Source organism: Bidens hawaiensis, unplaced genomic scaffold, assembly GCF_021521415.1.
Source record: "Bidens hawaiensis isolate Kalapana, Puna unplaced genomic scaffold, B.hawaiensis_p1.1 tig00010983_1, whole genome shotgun sequence".
NCBI lineage: Eukaryota > Viridiplantae > Streptophyta > Magnoliopsida > Asterales > Asteraceae > Bidens > Bidens hawaiensis.
This window is the reverse complement of record NW_027491848.1, coordinates 505,605-519,347: the sequence shown is the minus strand read 5'-3', so window position 1 is coordinate 519,347 and position 13,743 is coordinate 505,605. Positions and strand designations below refer to the sequence as shown.

At 32.4% G+C, this 13,743-nt stretch overlaps 1 pseudogene across 1 annotated transcript; it reads left to right on the top strand.

Moving 5' to 3' along the window:
* Positions 1-4,966: 4,966 nt before the first annotated feature.
* Positions 4,967-7,185, top strand: LOC143536876 (uncharacterized; annotated as a pseudogene). The gene is made up of 3 exons (XR_013135952.1): positions 4,967-5,180; positions 5,974-6,184; positions 6,278-7,185. The product of XR_013135952.1 is annotated as an uncharacterized LOC143536876 (transcript).
* Positions 7,186-13,743: the final 6,558 nt, after the last annotated feature.

The following is a 13,743-nucleotide window of genomic DNA, read 5'->3' as shown; positions in this document are numbered from 1 at the left end:
ATGTGTTTTTTTAATTAATGTGTGTTTTTTTTAAATAATTTATGAGTTTTTTTAATAATACGTTTTTTTAATACATTTATAAAAAAATAAAAAAAAAAACCGCTCGCGCCCCCTCTCGCGCCCCTCCACACCATGTCCCGGGGCGCGAGCACCACAACCAATACCCATCTTATCAAGTTTCTCTCTCTGCCACACGTCACAATATTATTGGCTGGCGCCCCCACTCGCGCCCCCTCTCGCGCCCCCCACACCCCTCAGCCTAATCATTTCTTACTTTGTCACTTAACTCACTATATAATTCAATCTATTTCATTCCAATTTAGTCCTGTTACAACCTCATATGTTTATTGCGGAATTAGAAAATTTTGCTAAACATAAAAAAAAGTCTGTGTTGAGAATCAACACGTTTTCAGTCTTTTGATTTTGATGCATTTAGGTTCATTGTCTCCCAAAGTTGTTGTGTTTCTGAAAAAAGTTCAACGGGTCGTGCGTGGTAACTCATCGACGTCGAAGAACCATAGCTTTGTTTCCAATATGATCGGTAAAAGAGGGTTTCGACCCAAGTTATTGTCCTCTTTATTGTAACTGTATTATTTTTAAAATTGAAAATTTATTTATCTAATGTTAATATTTTTGTATACCGCAAACTAATAGTGTATGCATAAAACAACAAATCATAAAAACCCAAAAACATAACAAAACAAATAAGCACAATACCCATATTGTTTAGTTATTCCGGAAATGACAAGTTTGTTCTAACTCAAATTAGATCCATTATATGATGCAATACCTTGTTTAATTTGATTGGGAGGCTCGGTACATGTTTAACTTTGTTAATTTTTCTTTTTAAATATATAATTGACTTTTTTTTCGTTCTTTTTTACTTCTTATATGTTTCGGGCTTTTATGACGTGCAATTGTCACGATTTTTTCTTTAATTGATATTAGCCATTAAATAGAATGACAACTATATTTGAATTTATCTTAGCATTGAATTAAGCATTGTATGATACCGTGGGCCCTTTAGCCAATGAAAGTCAATGGTGGATAACTAAGGTTCCGTCCGTCCGGATTCATGCCGGCTCGGGCTACCTTTAGCTAATAGGGACCGCGTATGAAATACCCGACGTTTAATTGGTCGTTACAAAAAAATATCGTGGGTCCTTATTCCGACTTAGGGGTTGTTTGTTTACATCTAAATGAAACCATTCAGACGTAAAAATCTGATTCATTCAGACTTCAGACTGTTTGGTTTCAAACAGAAAAACATCTGAATAATTAAATTAGATCTTAATCATTCAGACTAATTGTTATTGCTGAATGAGACAGAGACTTATTTAGATTTGAATAACCAAACAACCCCTTAACCAATAAATAACAATATACAGTGGTGGTAAATATTAAATATGTCATAACAAAAAAAAGAGAGGAAAGTAGAAAAAGAAAAAAAAAATTTATGTCAGAAATGCTTTCGGCTGAAACAGTATACTAGCATTGATAGATTCGTAGCCTCGCCAACCAATACACATTATAAATAAGTCAAACCTTGTCACATCCTCTTGTTTGTAGCCTACACCGTCACTCTATATAGCATTGACTTTCATTATTATTTAAAAAAGGTAAAAAGGTCACTTTACTACACTGAATTTGGTATAAACTTGAATATTTCAAAGATTGTTTTTACGAATTCTCTTTTCTATGTATAAATCAACAATAGTTATTTATTCACACAAGAATGAATTAGTGAATTACAAATGGTTTAATGCATCATAAGTTCAAACTTAGAATATGAATTTTGTAGCCTTTGTTTATTCGTTAATATAATACAGCTGTTAAAAAAATCACTAGCTTCACTAAATAGACTATGAAGTATGATATGATGAATCATTGAATCATACTTTGAACCAAGTCTTCAAGGTGAAAACTACCATAGATTGGTAGAAAGATCAATTGTAAGGTTCGGGTTATTCATATTTTTTATCACTTCATTCTTTATTTTTTTTTTCAAAACAACGTTGTATCTTATTTTTCTTATTCATACTCTCGTCATAAACTCATATAGAGGCACATATTTCTCATCACTTTCATTCTTAAAACATTTTTAATTTTAAATAAATAAAATCAAGTTAATAGTAATAAGAAAAAAAAACAATACAATAAATTATGATAACATTAGTTGCAACATAATAACGCTGGTAATAATAATCAAAACTTAAAGTAACAATAATGAAAAAAAACCTTTTAATACTAAGAGTTATATAATAAACTATCAATTATAACAAACATAACACACAAATATTCTAATAATAAATAAAATAATAAACTAATTGTAATATAACGTAGAAAGTTAACGTACAAATGAAATTAACGTGTTAAATGTGAGAATCATGTAGAGTAGTTATACATACAAGTACTCTATAATGTAATAACATAAGTATTATATTTATATATATAATTACTCTATTTAATTATCACAATTAACATGTAAATTCATTTGTATTTGATCTAAACCCGTAATATAACAAACCCAAAATCTTTTGGAAAGACAAACACTTAGAAAGATTTTTTGGGGGCCTTGCCCTTGTGATAATTAAACTAATTGTAATATAACATAGAAAGTTAACGTACAAATGAAATTAACATGTTAAATGTGAGAAACATGTAGAGTAGTTATACATACAAGTACTCTATAATGTAATAACATAAGTATTATATTTATATATATAATTACTCTATTTAATTATCACAATTAACATGTAAATTCATTTGTATTTGATCTAAACCCGTAATATAACAAACCCAAAATCTTTTGGAAAGACAAACACTTAGAAAGATTTTTTGGGGGCCTTGCCCTTGGGTGGGGCTATGCTTTAACCCGCCAGAAGGCTCTCTCCTCTAACACCATAATTCATATAAACTAATTTATAAAATAGTTACTTTTTCCCTCTAATTTATTTTACTTTAGGATTTCACTTGAAAATTATTACTTTAAAGTATATATTATATAACTAATGATAAAAGAAAAACAATCAATTAAAATTATGGAAAATAGATATGGGGTGAATAAAAAAACTAGAAAACAAGAAGAAAAATCAAAATATTAAACGTTCTAAGACGTGTGTTAAGGCATAACACCTAATATACTATTTATTTGAAACTAAATATATAATCTATATAATTTTGAAGTTGTTAGAAGTCATAAAAATGCTTAGAATCACACACAAGTAATTAAAATTCTGATTTTTATATAATCTTTTAGCTTCTTAGGCTATCCTCGATGGAAGGGGGCAACATTGCCCTACACAATACCACGTCACTGCCACGTAGGCAACGAAGCCCCTTTTCTTAATGCTTCAATGTGGTTTGTCGCTCATTTGTTGACCATTATACACACACATATATATGTATGTGAGAGAGTGAATATTCAGATCCCACCAATCCCCTTTGTCACCCTTTTTTCGTGACTAAATCCCCCCACCCCCTGGGGAGAGGGGGGAATCGTCCCTCCTTTTATCGCCCCCCACTAGTGTTCTCCCCCCCCCCCCCCCCCCGATCATCCATATTTAGCCCTATTGAAGCTCATAGTGGCCGGCCTTACTACTAATATGTAATATTTAACCACGTAAGTTTATAAATTGAAATTTCTAGCGCACACCTAAAACCCCTAAACCAACCTCTTCAAAGTTAAGTATTAAATACCACTTTTACAATAAAGTATAATGTCATACGGTGTACTTATCACTCATAATTCATCGTATTATGTTATCTTAGTCTTACGGTATCTCTTTTCTTCTTTCATTTTTTGAATGCTTGCAAACGTCATTAGTTTTTTATTATTGTTGGTGTAGTTTTTAACATGCATTTTTCAGTGAAGTTTTTTCACAATAACTATAAAAAAAAAAAAAAAAAAAACAAACAAACACGTGATTTTTGTAAGTGGTTGGGTCATGTGATGATGTGACAATTTTTGAGTGTTTTTAGAATTCTTTATTGAATGAGTTAAGATATTTTAAAGAATGACATTTTCGTGATATAATTGTGATATCTAACTACATGGCCGGCTCCGAAAAGACGGATTTTTTTGGGTTAAAGGCGAACTTTTTTTTGGGCCTTAAGTAAAAGAAACATTTTATTGGGTTTAAACAATTTAATTATAAATCAGCTTATTTGTTTATGATTTAAGTCATGTAAAAAACTTTTGTATAAAAATAAGCTTTAAATTGTCTCAAACAAGATTAGAACTCACAAAATTTTAGTTAGATGTCATACCCTTTTACCATTAGACCAAGTTACTGGTTATGTAATTGTGTTGAAACATTAATTATACACATGTTTTTGATAAAAAAAATACATATAAATTTTTTTTGAAAAAAAAAATTTTCAGGCTTAGCGGGGTGTCGGGCCTGTGGCCGTCGACTACCCTGCCATGTCTCAAAGACGGCCCTGTCTAACTAAACATGTTTTTATTAAATTCTTGTTGTGGATGCTCTTATAATTATTAATATACATATTTTTCACCACCGAACCTTTTAAAAAACATCTATAACCGAACGTAGCAGCCTCGAAGCCTTGACCTCGACCAGACATGTCAACTCTAGGTGACCATACCCTAGAAAACAAAAAAAAACTTGTACCATATCGGACCTAGTGATGTCTAATAAAGCGTGGTGACATGAAGACTCCACACATAGGGTACAAGCATTAAAACCACCTTTATCTGCAAAAATTACCCAACAAGATTAAACTTGGTTCTTATCTTTTCCGTGTAAGAGGACGATTGATATCGGCATCGATCCACGTTTTTATTGAAAAGGGTAAGACAGAGGGGACCGTATTTTGGACTTTCTGCTTGTTTCTTTTCTCCCTAACACACCCGATCCATGTATCCACACCAACAAGCATTTATAAATAATACAAACAACATCCCACCATAATAATATTATTATTCATTAGGGTTTGTTTTTTATTTTCTTTAAAAATGGGTGATGGAAACTGTGATGTTCGTTTGGGTTTGAAATCTGAGTATTATCAAGGTGGGGTTATGGGGGCTTCTGGGAAAGTGCTTTTTACTGCGTCTCAGTGGCAAGAACTTGAGAGGCAGAATAAGATCTATATGTATATAATGGCTTCTGTTCCCATTCCACCTCAGCTTCTTTCGCCTTCGTCTGTTCAATCAAACAGTACTTTCTCACATCTCTCACTTTCAGTATCATTTAATTGTTCTCTTTGCACACCAACTGTTTGATGAAATGTTTGTTCATAATTTCTAAAAGGGTGTCCTTTTCTTGTTCAGAAATTTAATATTGGGATTTGGGGGTTTTCAAGTTTTGATTTTTAAGCCCCACGTCCATTAAAAAATATATAATTGTTTAATATCAGTGTTGTGATTCAGTATGCATACCAACTGTTTTGATGAAATGTTTTTTTTTTTTGAACATACAAGCTTTCCTCCTACTATTTACATTATACCGCCAATGCCAGGAATCGAACCTGGACCTCTCACCAAAAGGCCAAAGCCTTTACCATCCCACCAAAGTGGTGATGGCAAAGAAAACGGACTAAGGGACTCGAACCCGCGCCTCCAGCCGTTCACAAGAACCAAGCCAACATGCACCAGCCAACTGGGCTGGCGTCTAACCCTTGATGAAATGTTTGTTTCGAATTTCTTAAAGGATGTTCTTTTTAATGTTGTTAAATGTTTAGAATTTAATATTGGGATATGGGGTTTTTAAGTTTCATGCTTAAAGTTTCAATTTTTAAGCCACAACTGTCACCTCCATTAAACTAGAATTAATTCTTCAATATTAGTGTTGTGTTTTGGTATGCTCACCAACTGTTTGAAGATAGATTAAATGTTTATTTTTATTTGTAAATGTTGAGAATGTATTATTGGGATTTGGGGTTTTTAAGTTTCATGTTTAAAGTTTCAATTTATAAGCGCCACCTATATTAAGATAGAAATGATTTTTGAAGGGGTGAGTACGGGTTTGAGATTTTCAAACGGGTCGGATCCGGAGCCGTGGAGGTGTAGAAGAACAGATGGAAAGAAATGGAGATGTGCCAAGGATGTGGCTCCTGACCAGAAGTACTGCGAGCGCCACGCCCACAAGACCTGATCCCGTTCAAGAAAGCCTGTGGAATCCCAGTTGCATAACATTAAAGAACATCATAGTCAACAAACCAGGTGATCAGTGTATTCCTTAATCTTATGTTATTAAACGCGTCTGTTCTAGCTTGTTCATTGTGTAATTTGGTTATTGTGAACTTATGATTGAAGGTTTATGAAGAATGGAACGATCCCCGTGTCACAATCTAACAAACAATTTCAGCTGCCATTGCAATCAGCAAGTGGAGGATCAAGAAAGGATCATATTATCAAACAAGAGTTTAAGGGAAATCATCTACAAAGTTCATGTTTAGACTGCGGTAATCATTTCATAAACACTAGTGGTGGTACCGATTGGTCAAGAATAGGAGGTGGAGACGGGTGTTCTCTTACTCTATCAATGCAATCGGGTGCGAACGATATTGAGTTTGATCATGAAAGCTTTCAGATGGCGGTTGGAATGTTGCGTGGTGATAAACTAGGGTGTGGAGATGGGTTCAAACCGGCCACCAGTGGCTGAACCAGGTTTCTTGGGCGGGGTCGGTGGGGCGCCTGGTGGACCTTTAGGTGAAGCGTTGTGTCTCGGGATGGCTAGTAGTCAAAGTGAGTCATATTCTCACGGCTATAGCTATAGCACGACTACAAGTGGCTCGTGTGAGGGCGATGGTGGTCATGGGCTTGATTTCAATTTTGTGAACCCACATGATGGTTGAGCTTAAATGGGTGCTTTTGTTGGATGAATTTAGAAATGTTACTGATAATGTCAAGTCTTGTTTGTTTATGTTAGTTAACCTATATGTTGTTACCTATCTATATGATGAGTTGATTGCAACACGACTTACTTACACGCCCAGAAACGACAACTTGTATTTACTTAAACCGGTTTTTAGTCATCCTTGAAGAGAGTTTGGTTGGTGGTAACACTTGCCACACGCCCTTGTGGAGTCAATTCTAATATTGAAGTCCTAGGTGGCACATGGCGTCCTTGAACTTAAGGACAAATCCTCTTATCATTCATAACGAATAAAGTAAAGTTAAAAGATAACGAACTTATATAGACGATCCATGATGGTTGAGAATATACTCATGTCTCAGTATTTTTTTTTTCCACTAACTTCAAATATGGATGATTTGATGTTTTCCAACTTCCAAAATGACTCCCTATACAAGTCTGATCTTAAATTCTGATTCAAAGATATCACCACGTACAAGAACGAATTTATACTATACCCCAGTCAGGAGTCACTAATAAAAAAAATTGAAGGACCTTTTAAATATGACTATTTGAGTTTCAATGCCAAATGCTTAGTGAATTTCATGCCATACATATTTTATTTCTTGGCTAACACACTCCCTCAAAATGTTATTTGTGTGATTAAAAGAATCAAGCTTAAATAATTTTATGCAGGGCCGGCCACAACGGAGGGCAAGGAGGGCTTAGGTCCCAGGCCCATCCTTTAAAGAGGTCCATGATTTTCTTAAAAAAGTTTTTACATATATGTAGTTTTGGGTCATACAGTTTGCTTATTGATTACGTAAAAGGAGAAACACCAAATTTAGAGTTCCTGGAATTTTTTTCCGGCGAGGCCGAGAGGACTGTGAGGCGGCAGTAATATAGTTAATGAAGAAGACACCTTAAACTAAAGTACAATATTTATTTTAATGTTTTGTTTGATTTTTTAATTTGACGGATGGGAGTTACGAAGCATCACTTTGTTACATTAATTCATAAGAGACAAACTTTGTTATTTAAATTTCCTTTAATAGTGGGTAACATTTAGTAAGACTTCTTTTCACATTTTTTTCTTATCTGCCATTCAAAATTATTTTTTTAACCTTTTATATGTATTATTTATACTTCAAATACCAACTAAAGTATTATTATACGAAGGCGTAAAGTATTCTCACGTATAGTACAACTATCGTTTAAAAAATTACCTACATACACTTGTGAGTTATAAAATAAAGTTTTATTCAAACCCCTTAGTTAAAATTTCTTAGTTTCACCACTGCAACAAATAACGGGTGACGAAGAAATGATAAGCTAGAGATTACCTTATTTGCTCCTTACTAGTACCATAGTTGTGATATCATAATCTTCGAACATAGACCACATACCTTCAAAAACTGAATTAACAAATATTATCGATCAGATTTACTACCCCCTCCCCCCCAACCAAAATAAAAAAATAAAGAAAGAAAACTAATGTTTATTAAAAATTTTCATTAACATGTTACTAAGTTATTGATGCTTAATGACCATAGTTAGATAAAAAAAACATAAAAACAGAAATAATATAGAAAAGAAGTTAAAAAAGGCACAAATCGTTTAAGAATTTAGTTAGATCAGTTTGCTAAAAAAGCCTTTTGTTTTGTTTATTATTATCATATTCGTTTAAAATAAAATAAGCTTATATTTAAGGGCCTTTTACTTTTCATGTCCCAGACCCCGAGTTTTTTCCGTATTTTCAGAGACGGCCCTGATTTTATGTAAGTGCTTTTAGTAACCTATAAGGCTAAAATAAAATAATTGTTCATAAGTTTTTTTTTCTTAATATCTCTAATGCAGCAAATAAGTAGAATTAAAAATCAATAGGAAAAAAAAACATATTATGATTTATGGTTGTTTTATAAATAAGCGATTGAGTTGTGATTTATGTCACCCGATACTAGGACAAGTTCTTGTATAACAAAATTTATTATTTAATATACTTCTTATAAAATGAATTTAAAGATTTGTTTGATTGTAGAAAAACAAAAATAAATAGAATATTAATCCTAACTCGTCGCCACCCTACATTTAAGGTTTTGACAACACGTTTGGGTTATAACGTGTCGTCGACGCCCCGTTTATATCATATCCCGTCATTTCCACCTCCTTTTTATCCAGCACATTCAAAATTTAAACTCCCACACAACTTTTCTGTTTCCATTGGCCCCCTCTTCCTTTTGTCATTTACCAAATTTGGGCCAACATGTTTAACTTGTAAACACGTCGGCGGGAGTAACAAACACATCGCTGGCGATGAGATAGGTGAGGGACAATTTGGAAACTTGAATTAGGAGGGACAAACTTGGAATTTTTTTCCATTAAAGGGACATTTTGGGAATTTTTCATTACTTAATATCCTTACATAATCTTTAATGGTCTATCCGAATGATGAGTGCTACGTCAGAATTGACATATCGATGCTCTTTCTAAGACATAATTCAAAATATGCATGTAAGAAAACGATAATCTATTCTTAGGAACGTCATTTAAACCATACAAATACGTGTAGAATACAGTATATTTGACCATAAGTAATGGTTATTGTCCTTAAGGGGTTTTTTTTTTGCTACATCATCATTTTTGTAGTGAAAAATATGTGTAATGGCTAATATCCCTCCAATTATTACCACTAATGTCATTTATGACATTATTGTAGAAAATTCCATGCATATTCAATATGTAATGGCTAATACCTCTTCGAATTTCACAGAAACCCCCCCTCCCCCCCCCCCCAAAAAAAAATATAGTTTTCTTGTTGACATAGACCATTTTTACACACATGGTATGTTGTGTAGAAATACTCTTAAAACACCTAATTTCATATAACAAACGACCATTTTATTTACCATACATCTTCAAATTCAAGCCCTAATTCAACAAGCCCGACAGGGCCGTCTCTACGTTCTTGGAGGCATAAAGCGTATTATAATTTTTGGGCTTTTCTTAAAAACCAAATATAAACCCTCATTTTTACCCGGGTTTGAGACCGGCAATAATAAACTAATAAGTTTTATAGTTGGCGAAGTTAAAGTTTGTGTGTGTGTGTGTTGATATATTTAAATGAAATTCACTCTTTGTGCTTTAATTGATGCAAACTGCTTATTTGAATATTCTTAATCAAGTTCTTCATAAAAATCTTTTTCAATCGACAACATAGCTAAACCATTTAATCTTTCTTGCGACATTGTAGATCTTAAGTAATTCTTAATTAGTTTTAATTTTGAAAGGCTACGTTCTGCAGAAGCTACAATTACGGGAATAGTTAACATAACTCTATAGAATATATGCATTTAAAAAAGAATTAAATGTTTTAATATAACTTATACTCCCTCCGTCCCATTATAAGTGTCCTAGTTTGATTTTTCAAGTGTTTCTTGTTTAACTTTGACCGACAATATTTTTGTTTGTGTTATATAATACGTGATGTAAAATATATGAATGGATTGGGTTTTAAATGTATTTTACATTGATATAATTTTCATCAAGTATTATATGACATGAACAAAAATATTTACGGTCAAGGTTGCAAAAGAAAGACTTGAAAAGTCAAACTAGGACACTTATAATGGGACGGAGAGAGTAGTATATTAATAGGCGTGTCTAATTCTAAATGTATAATATCTCTTAACATGCTTCAATAAATTTTCAAGAAACATACACTTAGTTTTTAAACTTTCTTCATTTAAGGATTTTAATTTTTTTATACTAAACATAAAATCGTAACTATTTTCATACTCTTTAAATTGATCAAATCTATTTTTAAGAGATGAAATAGCTTAATCAACCATACACAAGAAGTAATCCGTTCTAAAACATTCAATAGGAGTTTTCAAAGTTTCATTATCAACATTTCCTTGAAATTTTTTATTTTCACAAATAATACTTTTTTCACGAAAAATAGGTTCAATGCCTATCTCTATAGCAATTTTCTCAGCTTCATTCATAGCCTTTTCAAACCTTTCATCTCTATACTTTCAAAATAAAAAATAAGTGTATCTAGTTGTTTTATAACATCATCAGCACACATATCTTTTGCTTGTAAGTTTTTACTAACTATATTCGTAGCATGCAAAACGTCATACCAAATAACCATCCTCAAAACTTGCAAACTCATTTTCAACTAACGATTTAGCATCACTTTTAGTTTTAGGATCGTCACCATCATATACATATAATATGGCTTCTCTTAATTTTGGAGCTTGAAACCTAATTGCTTTAACACTTTCTAGTCAACTTTCCCAACATGTTTGTGATAATGGTTTAAGAGTTAAATTTGCTATAGCATCTAGTAAAATTTTCCATCTTTTAGGGGATGATGCAAACAAACAATAAACACATTGTATTGAACCAAAAAAATCTTCAGCTTTAATACATGAGCAAGCCATATTAGAAATTACTAAATTCAAACTATGAGAACCACATAGTGTATAAAATGCTATAGGATTAATATCTAAGAAACGTTTTTGCACTCCTTGATGTTTTCTTTTCATGTTTGATCCATTATCATAACTTTGTCCTCTGATGTTATTCACATCAAGTCCTACTTTATTAATTTCTTTAATAATAGTATCAAAAAGATCTTTACCGGTTATATCAACTACTATTGAAAAACCCTAGAAAGTATTCTTTAACTTGTATAGGAGCATCCGAAATATCTAAACATCGTAAAATAACAGACATTTGTTATCTATTACTTATACCGTGAGTATAATCAAGTATAATTGAAAATATTTAGCTTCTTTAATTTTTTTTAACAATTTTTTTGATTTCACTTGCTAATAAATCAATTAATTCGTTTTTGCATATTGTGTCCAAGGTAATGACTATATATTTCATTATTAGTTATCCGTCGTAAATGTTCTTGCATTATCGAATCAAATTCCGCAATCATCTCCATAATACTTAAGAAGTTACCGTTGTTTTCTTCATAAAGTTTTTCAAGTTTCCCACGAAATGGTATATTATTCTTGCGAAAAGTTTTTACAACGACGAGAATTCTTATTAACACATTTCTCCAATCTTCCTTATCTTTATTTATTCGATCTTGAGTTTGTTTATCAATTGTTTTGTTTTTTCCATTCTTGTTTCTAACTCAAACCATACACCCATATTAATAATATGTTCTTTACTTGCTTCATGTTATTTTAGTTTAGCGTGCATATTTCTCCAATCGTTACTACCTTCATCGTCTAACTTACTTTTACATGAATGAACATCAAATAGCTTACAACAAAAACAAAACATTATATTTAACTTTTTTGAGTAAAGCAACCATTTTCTTTCATGTGTTTTCCCCATTTGCCATCCTGTGCATATATAAAGAAGGAATAAAGTTTCTAAAATATTCGTCTTTTGGAAAATTATAATAATAAATATTTAGTGGTCCTTTTTCTACAAGTAAATCTCTTTACTTAGTATCAATACTAGTCCATAGACTTGGATCATCTAAATTTATCGTTTCGTCTACATTTATAGGTACATTGCTATTATTTTCGTCCACATTTATAGGTCCATTGCTATTATTTTCATTTTCATCAACATTAACAGGTTCATCGCTATTATTTTCATCAACATTACAGGTTCTTCACTACTATTTTCATTAACAAACACCGATTCATCGCAATTATTTCATCAACATTTACATGTTCATCGTTATTATTTTCATCAACATTTATAGGCTCTTCTTCGTTATTAAGTTCATAATCTTCTACATTTATATGTGCATCACTGTTAGGTTCTTCTACATTCAAATGTCCATCGCTATTAATATGTTCATTATTGTTATCTTTTAAGTTCGTTACATATTTTAGTAAAGATCCTTTTAGTGACTGCATTTCAGCTTCTTGTTCTTATTTCTTTATCCTTTTAGCATGACCCGACTCATACTTCCTATTTCTATTTGACATTATAAATTCAATAGTTGCTAACAAGTTTACAAATAATCTAACCTGGCTACAAAAATCTAAGTGCATAAGTATAAATAATCTAAGATGCTAGGTATCAACAAAGTAACAAAAATTTCTAACAATCCGCATAAAATCTATGTATAAAAAATTAGGAACAACAGTCAAAATTCACAAATTGGAAACAAATTTAAAACAAGAAGAATTAGTGTACCTTGAAGACTGCAAAATAGGTTCAAACTTCAGAAGAATTCAAGTCCCGGCTGCTCAGAAATTCCGAATAGCCAGTTGCTCGGTGAGTCAATTTTTCCCTTCGGTTCTCAGAATGACAAAAATACAGGGCAGAGCCTTCAAAGAAGCATTAATGAATTTTAGATATCGGACTATAAGCCTTTGAATTAATAAATTTCAGATTTCACAATCAAGTTTCTCAAATTAAATCTTACAATCGATTTGGGATTTGGGGGTGGGTTAAATCAGATGAAATCTTCATCTTCAATAGTTAATACATCAAAAGAGAGAGCCTTGTAACCTGCAGACTTGGCATCTGCGATGGTGAAGATGATTCATTGTAGGTTCCCAGCCGGATCTACACGAGATATCTCGTTCTACGTAGGTGCGGAATCCCTACGTAAGACGTTACGAGCGTAGAAGACGATACGATCGAACACACGTTACAATAAACACAAACACGTTGTATTGCAACCGGAAACACGTGATACAATGATCACTGATTACACAAACTCGTAAACTCGAATAACTGATTTTCTTTTTAATACTGCCGTAACCTAGCTGATTATAAAGGCGATAACTTCGCCTGGCATGTTCAGGCGAAGTTGTCCCTAACTTCGCTTAGTTCACAAGTTCGCCTGTATCAGCGAACTTGTGAGCTAACTTCGCTTACATACAAAAACACAAATCTAACAAACTCGATTACAGACACTTGACACTGAACTACTGAC